Raw genomic sequence first — 10,299 nt, 5'->3', positions numbered from 1 at the left:
TCCAGCTTTTTCCTGGGCACGCTCTTTATAGCATATGCAGCTGGCTCTTCTGCTACTGTCACACTGCTATTGCATAAAAAGGAGTCTTGGCCGGGCGCGGTGGCTCACACCTGTAATCCCAGCACTTTGGGAGACTGAGGCCGATGGATCTCCTGAGGTCAGGAGTTGGAGACCAGCCTAGCCAACATGGTGAAACCCTGTCTCTACTAAAAATACAAAAATTAGCCTGGTGTGGTATGGCAGGCACCTGTAATCCCAGCTACTAGGGAGGCCAAGGCAGGAGAGTCGCTTGAACCTGGGAGGTGGAGGTTGCAGTGAGCCGAGATTGCACCATTGCACTCCAGCCTTAGCGACAAGAGCTAGACTCCAAAGAGCGATATTCCATCTTAAAAAAAAAATAAGTCTCAAGGGCAGAACCATGAAAGAGCTAGAGTTGTCGTACAATTGGAGAGCTAATGATTCAACATTTTGTTAATCATTGACCTTGTTCTGTGTCCTACTCTAAGGAGGGCATAATGTGTGTCTCCTGCAATCGGTGGTAGGAACAATGCTTAAGGTCTAAACTAGCAGATACTTTAGTGATAAAAAACAAAGAAGGAACCTATTTGAACTGGAAAAAGAAGGTGGATACTGCAGGATTCAGAGACTTTATGGATTTTAAAAGCAACAAAGATGGAACATGTCCTCAGGAAACACACACACACACAGGTAGTGTAAGAGATGTGGATGTTGCCTTTGACCAAACTATTAGATAGAGGAGAAGCAGGAATTATGCTTGTTTGTTTGTTTTTATTTGTGGAAGTAGGATGGTATCCAGAAGGGGATGAAGCTGTTTGGTTTTGGACAAGAATTTAAAATACTTAAGGGCAACTTCATGGAAATGTCTGATAAATATGATCTGTGGATCAGCCATTGCACTCCAGCCTGGGCGACAGAGCGAGACTCCATCTGAAAAAAACAAACAAAAAAATAAGTTGGTAAGGATGTATTTTTTTGTCTATGTTCTGTTTCAACTTATGTAGATTATTGTAAATTGATGTAAACCACGTGAGAGGAAAATGTGAATATAAAAATGCAAAGCCCTAACATTTGCTCACACACACACAAATCTTCTGAAATTTCATTATTTTCCCCTTTTCTCCCTTTAAAGACAGACCTATTATTATCTAGGGACAGTGAAAATGAGAAAAGGAGAATAAAAGGGAACAAAATGCAAGAAAGGAAGCTAAGCACATATTTCTGGATATATTTTCAGAAGACACAGGATGCAAAGTACAAATGGAAAAGAAAGTGGGGATGGAGCCAAAGTTGAGACAATAAAGGGGGCAGAAATAAAAGAAGGAAAATGGAGCCAGTCAGAAATTGCCCTTCTCTGAGCAGAAGAAACTGTAGAGAGTAGTTCTGAATGATAACCAGGTAAAGGAGAGCAGAAATAGAGTGGGATGCAGGTTAGGAGGCTTAACATTTTCAGGTTAGCAAGGTAAGATTTAAAAGGAGAGGAAAAAAAATCTCCATGAACTCTCAGTTCTTATTTTTATTTTAGAATTTAAGCCCTATGAGAAAGATGACAATTGTAGTTTAGCTCACAAAGATCTCAAACCCTAGTATTGTCACTATCCAGGATCTAAATCTTTTAGCTCTGTTGTGGCCTCTCATGAATCATGGTATCAGCCATAGCTGTTCTTGGGCAGTTCCAGAAGATGTCCTAAGCCCCAGGTGACCTGATTCCAATTCATTAAAAAGGTGAGTCACATATATTCTTTCAGCAGTAAGTGTCCCAATGCTGATGATTAAGATGAGAAAATACCTTCCAGTAGCTTAATTTTTTTTCAGTTTCAATACTTTCAATATATCCAGTTTCAATAATTGCATATAACTTCAAATGTTTGGCTTTAATTGAAAATGTTCACCAAACTTTGAAAATGGGGAGGGGGAGTTGCACTTATTGGAGTTCTATGTATGTTTATTGCATCACACACTTAGAATGTGTATTGTACAGTTTCGTTTCCAGTTATTTAAAGGGATTGAGAACTTCAAGACAATCTGAGTGGAGACTCTGACATATAAATACAGACTTACAGAATTGGGATCATACTGTATATGTTTTTGTTGTTTGCTTTATTCTCAACATTGTTTTCAGAACATCTTCCCATGTTATTAAAAATTATTTTAGAAAGGAGAATCCTCTTCAGTTTTTACATTTCATGGCATTATTTGTTCATCATGGCGATATTATGTTTTGTTAATGGTTGCTGCATAGACAGGGCGCGGTGGCTGGCCCTTGTAATCCTAGCACTTTGGAAGGCAGAGACGAGTGGGTCTCTTGAGTCCAGGAGTTCTAGACCAGCTTGGGCAATATGGCGAGACCCCGGCTCTACAAATACAAAAAAATTAGCTGGGCGTGGTGGCGCGCGCCTGTAGTCCCAGCTACTTAGGCGGCTGAGATGGGAGGATCCCTTGAGCCGGGAGGTGGAGGCTGCAGTGAGCCGTTATAATGTCACTGCACTCCAGCCTGGGTGACGGAGTGAGACCCTGTTTCAAAAAAAAAAAATAAATAAAATAATAATAATAATAATAATAGGCCGGACGCAGTGGCTCACACCGGTAATCCCAGCACTTTGGGAGGCCGAGGCGGGCGGATCACTTGAGGTCAGGAGTTCCATACCAGCCTGGCCCAACATAGTGAAATCCCGTCTTTACTAAAAATACAAAAATTAGCCGGGTGTGGTGGCGCACGCCTGTAGTCTCAGCCGCTCGTGAGGTTGAGGCAGGAGAATCGCTTCCGAGAGGCGGAGGTTGCAGTGAGCCGAGATCGCACCACTGCACTCCAGCTTGGGTGACAGAGCGAGACTCTGTCTCAAAAACAAAACAACAACAACAAAATAGGCCGGGCGCGGTGGCTCAAGCCTGTAATCCCAGTACTTTGGGAGGCCGAGACGGGCGGATCACGAGGTCAGGAGATCGAGACCATCCTGGCTAACACGGTGAAACCCCTTCTCTACTAAAAAAATACAAAAAAACTAGCCGGGCGAGGTGGCGGGCGCCTGTAGTCCCAGCTACTGAGGAGGCTGAGGCAGGAGAATGGCGTAAACCCGGGAGGCGGAGCTTGCAGTGAGCTGAGATCCGGCCACTGCACTCCAGCCTGGGCGACAGAGCGAGACTCCGTCGCGGAAAAAAAAAAAAAAAAAAAAAATAATAATAATAATAATTGCCGTATCGTTAGGCAATCTTTGCAGTTTTTACAGTAGAGATTAAGCTACCTTTCGAAAATGCAGTGGGACATTTTTGTTGCTTTTGTGCTCTGCAACAGTTTATGTAATCCTATATTGAAATAACAAGAAGCACAAGATATTATTCCAAATCTTGTACTCATGCTAGTTTATTTTCCATGCCACTCTGTGGCGTCTTCCTCCTCAGTGTCTCCGGGTTCCTGAGCGAAGCCCAAAGTAGGCACTCTAAAAATTTTGACTGAATATTCGGCGATAATTTGAGCTTTGTTTTCACCCCAAAGAAAATATTATAGAAGAAAACACTAGGAAAAATAGGAGAAGTTGATGGGAAAGATTCTCTTTGTTGAAACGAGTGTAGGGTTCAGGAAGGGAGAAATTTTGCTTTAATTTCATTGTGTTAGATAGAATAACATGTCATTTTGAAGGAACCAAAATTATACTGTGTATTGGACAGATTGGTGTTATAGTTCTACTTCAGGGTTGGACGTTTCATATCTTTCCTATCCCATCCACACTTCTGGTGACTGTGGGGTTCCCCCAAACACGCTATTGCTCTGTGGATTAATCCACAGCGAGCTGGTGACGCGTTCTTGTCAAGACCAAATCAAACTTGGGAAGTCTTCAAGTCAAGAATGGAAGTCACCAAGCTCCATTAAAATAAACAGTGTATGTGAACTGAATAACCTACTTTGTTCCGGCCTTACGCCAACCCTGCACTTCCAACAGAACCATCTTCGAAGCTTCCTGGCCATCACTGCCCCGCCTCCAACGTCGCCATCATTCCTTTCACACCCCCCACTTCCCGAAAGTGCCTTCTGTGCGCTCTCTCAACCTCCTCTTGATTGTTTCCCCTATGGGTTGCAGCATCAATTCAGAACTGAAAATCTCCCTATCCCACATCTCGAAGTCATTAAAGATTTCAACAGGTTTCACATTGATGACCCATCTAACTGCTCGTCCTCTCACAGTTTTTGACAACTGTGTATTCGTTTTTGCAAGTTTTAGAGGGTGTTGTAAATAGTTTTTAGCTGTTAGTGAATTTTAATTTCAAACGAGGAGCTTTTTATTAAGCTGGATCTTTGAAGTCAGCGCTTGAAAAGCCCCCTTCCCCACCAAGTTACATTCTCTTTGTGTCTTATGTAAGTAACTGTCTTCGGCGGTTGGCCGCGTGGCCTAATGGATAAGGCGTCTGATTCCGGATCAGAAGATTGAGGGTTCGAGTCCCTTCGTGGTCGTCGTTTTTCGTTCGCTGGTCTGAAAGATGTTTATTGATTCAGAGCGTTTTCCCTCTTCTTGCTCCGGTCTGGCTGCCAATTAACAACTAAAGGTAGAAGTCTTATTTAAAGAGTATATACGGCGTGCCTGCCCTGCAACAAGTGCTTTAATAAAAGAACAAAGCAGAAATAGCACTTGGCCTCAAAGAGCTTACTTTCTACTGGACCTAACAGTTGAAATCAAGCAAACGCTGGGAAGAAAACAAAAACAAAAACAAAAAACTGGTTTCCACTCCTGTGAAAGAAGTAAGTAGGAGGATAAAATAAAAAATAAGGGATGGGGGCTTCTTTAGGAAGCATCCATCCTCCTGGAGGTACTGAAGAAATGCTATTTAGCTGGAAAATGAGTATTTTTCAGGCAGAAGGAATAGCATTTGTTAATTCGCTGAGAATCTGAAATCACTAAGTATTTGCCAAATTCAGGTTGCTGAACGCTTGTGTGTTTGTGTTTGGAGCTGGGGGTGGGTGGCGGGCTGGGGAAGGAGTGTAAATCACTACAGAGAAAATCAACAAAAAGAGATAAAGTGAGTTAAATATCTGGGAACAAGCTCTCTCATAGAAATTCTGAGACTCTGAGCATGATTTAAAATTAGTGTTCTCCAGATTTTCACTAGCTACCAAAAAAGGTAACTGTCATCACCAGGCAAATCGTCATCACTTAAGCCTAAAGGCAGAAACCACCAAAAGCTTTAATCCAAACTGAGCCGTCCTCTAGTGCAACCTGTATTAGGGTAGTCATGATAGGTTCAATTTTTGCAAGCGGGCCAGTGCCATAAATTGACCTGAACATTACTACAAAGAAAGCACAGTAAGCGCAGGATCAAGCAAGTTTTCATCATTTTTAACTGAGCTCCAGTCGCTTCTTGAGGAAAAGGAAGCTAAAATTGATTCTCAAGAACATTTGTTTCTGTGAGAATACGTGGTAACTGAAAAAGAATTCTTTAAAAAGAAACAATGCAATTCCCAGATTTAACACCAACGCCAGTTAACATTTACCGAATGCATACACTGTGGCTGCACTATTCCAACTATGAGAAATGCATTAATAGTCTTATTTTACAGATGTAGAAACTGACACCTAGAAGGGTATAATACATTGCCCAACACAACTAATAAAGAGTAAAGCTGGAAACTTAACCAAAATATGTTATTTCTGGAGCACAAGTCTTAATGTTTAAAACAACTTTTTGTTGTTTAATGGCATGATGCAGTGTGGTAAAATATATATAACATAAAATGTCACTTTAACTTTTTTTGGTTTTTTTTTTTTTTTTGAGACAGAGTCTTGCTCTGTGGCCAGGCTGGAGTGCAGTGGCGCGATCTCGGCTATCTCGGCTCATTGCAACCTCCGCCTCCTGGGTTCAAGCGATTCTCCTGCCTCAGTCTTCCGAGTAGCTGGGAGTACAGGCGCGTGCCACCACGCCCAGCTAATTTTTTGTATTTTTAGTAGAGACGGGGTTTCACTGTGTTAGCCAGGAAGGTCCCCATCTCCTGACCTCGTGATCCACTCGCCTCGGCCCCCTAAAGTGCTGGGATTACAGGCGTGAGCCACTGCGCCCGGCGCTTGTTTTGGTATTTTAAAGAAACAGGGTCTCATTCTCATCGCAGTCTCAAACCCCTGGGCTCAAAGGATCCTCCTGCCTCAGCCTCCCGTGTAACTAAGACTAGTCATGTGTCACAACACATGGCTAATTTTTAATTTTTTGTAGAGATGTAGGGGGCAGCGTGGTCTCACCATGTTACCCAAGCTGGTTTTGAACTCCTGGTCTCAAGCAATCCTCCCGCCTTGACCTCCCAAAGTGCTTGGATTACAGGCATGAGCCACAGCCCCTCACTTTTTCTGTCTTTTTGAAATCGCCTATTCTAGATATTTCATATAAGTGGAGTTATACAGTACTTGTCTTTTTGTATCTGGCCCATTTCATCACTAAACAAAATGTTTTCAAGATTCATCCATCTCACAGCATGTACCAGCATATCTCTCATATATATATATATATGTTTTTTTTTTTTTTGACAGAGTCTCACTCTGTCCTCAGGCTGGAGTGCAGGGATACGATCTGGGCTCCCTGCAACCTCTGCCTCCTGAGTTCAAGTGATCCTCCTGCCTCAGCCTCCTGAGTAGCTGGGACTGCAGGCACTTGCCAACACACCCAGCTAATTTTTGTATTTTTAGTAGAGGCGGGGTTTCACCATTTTGGCCAGGATGGTCTCGATCTCTTGACCTCGTGATCCGCCCGCCTCAGCCTCCCAAAGTGCTAGGATTATAGGTGTGAGCCACTGCACCCGGCTTTATTTTTTATTTTTTATATTCTGATGCCTATTCTGCTTACGCATTTTTGTTTATTTTTATTTATTTTGCTTCTCTGCTCATCTGTCGATGGCTGGATTCCCCTTTTAGCTATTCTGAATAATGCTGCAATGAAACTGGATTACAAGTATCTGTTTGAGTCTCTACACCTAGGACTAGAATTGCTGAGGCATAGGCTAAATCCATATTTAGCTTGTTAGGAACCACCAAACTGGTTTCCACGGTGGCTTTATCGTTTTACATTCTCACCAACAATGCATGAAAGTTCCAGTTTATCCACATCTTCACCAACACTTTTCATTTGCCATTTTCCCGATTCTAGCCATCCAAGAAAGTTTGAAATGGTACCCCATTTTGGTTTGGATTTGCATTTCCCTAGTGAATAAAGACACTGAGTACTTTCCATGTGCTTATTGGCTATTTATATATTTTCTTTGGAGAGGTGTCTATTTGATTTCTTTGTGCATATTTTTAATTGGGTTGTCTTTTTGTTTTTGAGTTGTATTAAGGTTTGGTTTGTGGTTTTTGTTTTGTTTTGTTTTTTCTTTTTTTTGGGGGGGGGTGTATCTGGATGTTAGACCCTTATCAAATATGTGATTTGTAAATATTTTCACCAATTCTATATGCTCTTTTTTCACTGTCTAAATAATGTCCTTATTTAGATAGCACAAAAGTTTTTAATGTTGATGACATACCATTTATCATCTATTTGTTTGTTTGTCTTTGAGATGGAGCTCACTCTGTTGCCCAGGCTGGAATGCAGTGGCACGATCTAGGCTCACTGCAACCTCTGCCTCCAGGTTCAAGCAATTCTCCTGCCTCATCCTGGGGCTACCGGTGTGTGCTACCACACTGCCTAAAGTGCTGAGATGATGAGTGTGAGCCACCGTGCCTGGCCTATTTCTTTGTTTGGTTGCCTGGGCTTTTGGTGTCATATAAAATAACCCATTGTCAAATCCAAAGATATGAAGTTTTTTTGTTTGTTTCTTTTTTTTTGAGTCGGAATCTTGCTCTGTTGCCCAGCCTGGAGTGCAGTGGCACAGTCTCAGCTCACTGCAACCTCCACCTCCCGGGTTCAAGCATTTCTCCTGCCTCAGCCTCCTGAGTCGCTGGGACTACAGGCACGCGTCATCACACCCGGCTAATTTTTTGTTTTTTAAGTAGAGACGGGGTTTCACCGTGTTAGCCAGGATGGTCTCAATCTCCTGATCTTGTGATCTGCCTGCCTCGGCCTCCCAAAGTGTTGGGATCACAGGTGTGAGCCACCGTTCCCGGCTGCACGAAGATTTATCTCTGTTTCTTCTAAGAGTTTTCTTCTAATGGTTGTAGCTCTTATATTTATACTATATACTACAATATATACTATAATGTTTATTATGTCTGAACCCCTCCCATAAAAATGAAAGTGCCATACCCCAGTCATTGTGAGAACCGTAAATGTCCCCAAATATATACTAGTAGGTAGCAATGCCTTGGCTAAAGACTACTGCATATTTGTACAGATAAAGAATTAGCAGAGATACATTTTATTCAGTGCCCAAATAAAGTATTTTGGGGCTTAAGTTGGGCCAGGCATGGTGGCTCACGCCTGTAATCCCAGCACCCTGGGAGGCCGAGGTGGATGGATCACGAGGTCAGGAGATCATGACCATCCTGGCTAACACGGTGAAACCCTCGTCTCCACTAAAAATACAAAAATTAGCCAGGCGTAGTGGCGGGCGCCTGTAGTCCCAGCTACTTGGGAGACTGAGGCAGGGAGGGGGAGGTTGCAGTGAGCTGAGATGTTGCCATTGCACTCCAGCCTGGGCGACAGAATGAGACTCCATCTCAGGAAAAAAAAAAAAAAAAGGCTCAAGTGTTTTACTCCACAGTTTTCCTTTAATGAAAAGCTGATTCCTTTTTTGAAGAGAACGTATTTTTTATCTCAGAGTTTCCTTTTAAAAGAAGCAGCATATGTTAGTTTGTTTTCACAGTAAGTGAAGATAGGCCATGTCACAAATAAACAGGGAACAACACTCGACTGTATCTCGTAGACAAAGGAAACCTTGAGAAGTTTAACACTGTATCATAGTTTTAGACAGAACACAATAATTACATTGTTAGAACAAAGTACTAAAAGAACTGATGTTACTTTTTTTTCTTTATTTAAGAGCATAACTTAACAATAGTCCCACTTGGTCAGGCCTATGTTCCCCGCCCCCCCCCCCCCCCCCGCCCCCAAGTCGATTACTGTCTGATTCTAAAGCAGTGGGAAGAAGCAATGCCCTCCTACATATCAACTCACGAATTACACATACATCTTCAAAAGTTCAGAGATTTCCATTTTAACCATCTCATCAATGTTTCTACGTAAGTTTAAAATATTTTTATTTTCACTTTATGCCACTTCTTTTTTTTTTTTTTTTTTTTGAGACGGAGTCTCGCTCTGTTGCCCAGGCTGGAGTGCAGTGGCCGGATCTCAGCTCACTGCAAGCTCCGCCTCCCAGGTTTACGCCATTCTGCCTCAGCCTCCCAAGTAGCTGGGACTACAGATGCCCGCCACGTCGCCCGGCTAGTTTTTTGTACTTTTTTTTTTAGTAGAGACAGGGTTGCACCGTGCTAGCCAGAATGGTCTCGATCTCCGGACCTCGTGATCCGCCCGTCTCGGCCTCCCAAAGTGCTGGGATTACAGGCTTGAGCCACCGCGCCCGGCCTATGCCACTTCTTCTTTTTTTTTTTTTTTTTTTTGAGACGGAGTCTCACGCTGTTGCCCAGGCTGGAGTGCAGTGGCGCGATCTCGGCTCACTGCAAGCTCCGCCTCCCGGGTTCCCGCCATTCTCCTGCCTCAGCCTCCTGAGTAGCTGGGACTACAGGCGCCCGCCACCGCGCCCGGCTAATTTTTTTTTGTATTTTTAGTAGAGACGGGGTTTCACTGTGGTCTCGATCTCCTGACCTTGTGATCCGCCCGCCTCGGCCTCCCAAAGTGCTGGGATTACAGGCTTGAGCCACCGCGCCCGGCCTATGCCACTTCTTAAAACTGAATTTCAGCAAGTACACTATGTAAGTCCAGGATTTCTAATTCTATTTATTTTAATTTAATTCATTTCAATAAGCATTTATGGAATGCAAATGCCAATCATTATGCCAGCTACATGCATGCAAATATGAGGAAGAACTGTCCGGTTCCCTTTCTCTCAATTTGTACCAGCATCACTAGATCTTTGTGACAGTCTGGGAATAGGACTACACATAGTGGTCCAGGTTTTGAACAAAGACAAGAAACCAATTTATTTCTTTTTTCGTTTTTATTTTATTTTTAGTTTTAGTTTTTTGAGGAGGGGTCTCACTCTGTTGCCCAGGCTAGAGTGCAGTGGCATGAACATAGCTAACTGCAACCTGTTCCTCTTGGGCTCAAGTGATTCTCCCACCTCAGCCTCCCAAGTAGCAAGGATTACAGGCCTGCGCCACCACGCCTAGCTAATTTATTTTTCGTAGAGACAAGGGT

The 10,299-nt window shown here is 43.0% G+C and overlaps 1 non-coding gene across 1 annotated transcript; it reads left to right on the top strand.

Annotated features, from left to right (window-relative positions):
- The first annotated feature begins 4,392 nt into the window (after positions 1 to 4,392).
- On the top strand, positions 4,393 to 4,465 carry TRNAR-CCG (transfer RNA arginine (anticodon CCG)). Its single transcript has one exon. It is a non-coding gene; the product is annotated as a tRNA-Arg (tRNA).
- The last annotated feature ends 5,834 nt before the right edge of the window (positions 4,466 to 10,299 follow it).

The sequence above is a fragment of the Macaca fascicularis genome, chromosome 4 (assembly GCF_037993035.2).
Source record: "Macaca fascicularis isolate 582-1 chromosome 4, T2T-MFA8v1.1".
Classification (NCBI taxonomy): Eukaryota; Metazoa; Chordata; class Mammalia; order Primates; family Cercopithecidae; genus Macaca; species Macaca fascicularis.
This window is presented reverse-complemented; position numbering and strand designations above follow the sequence as displayed.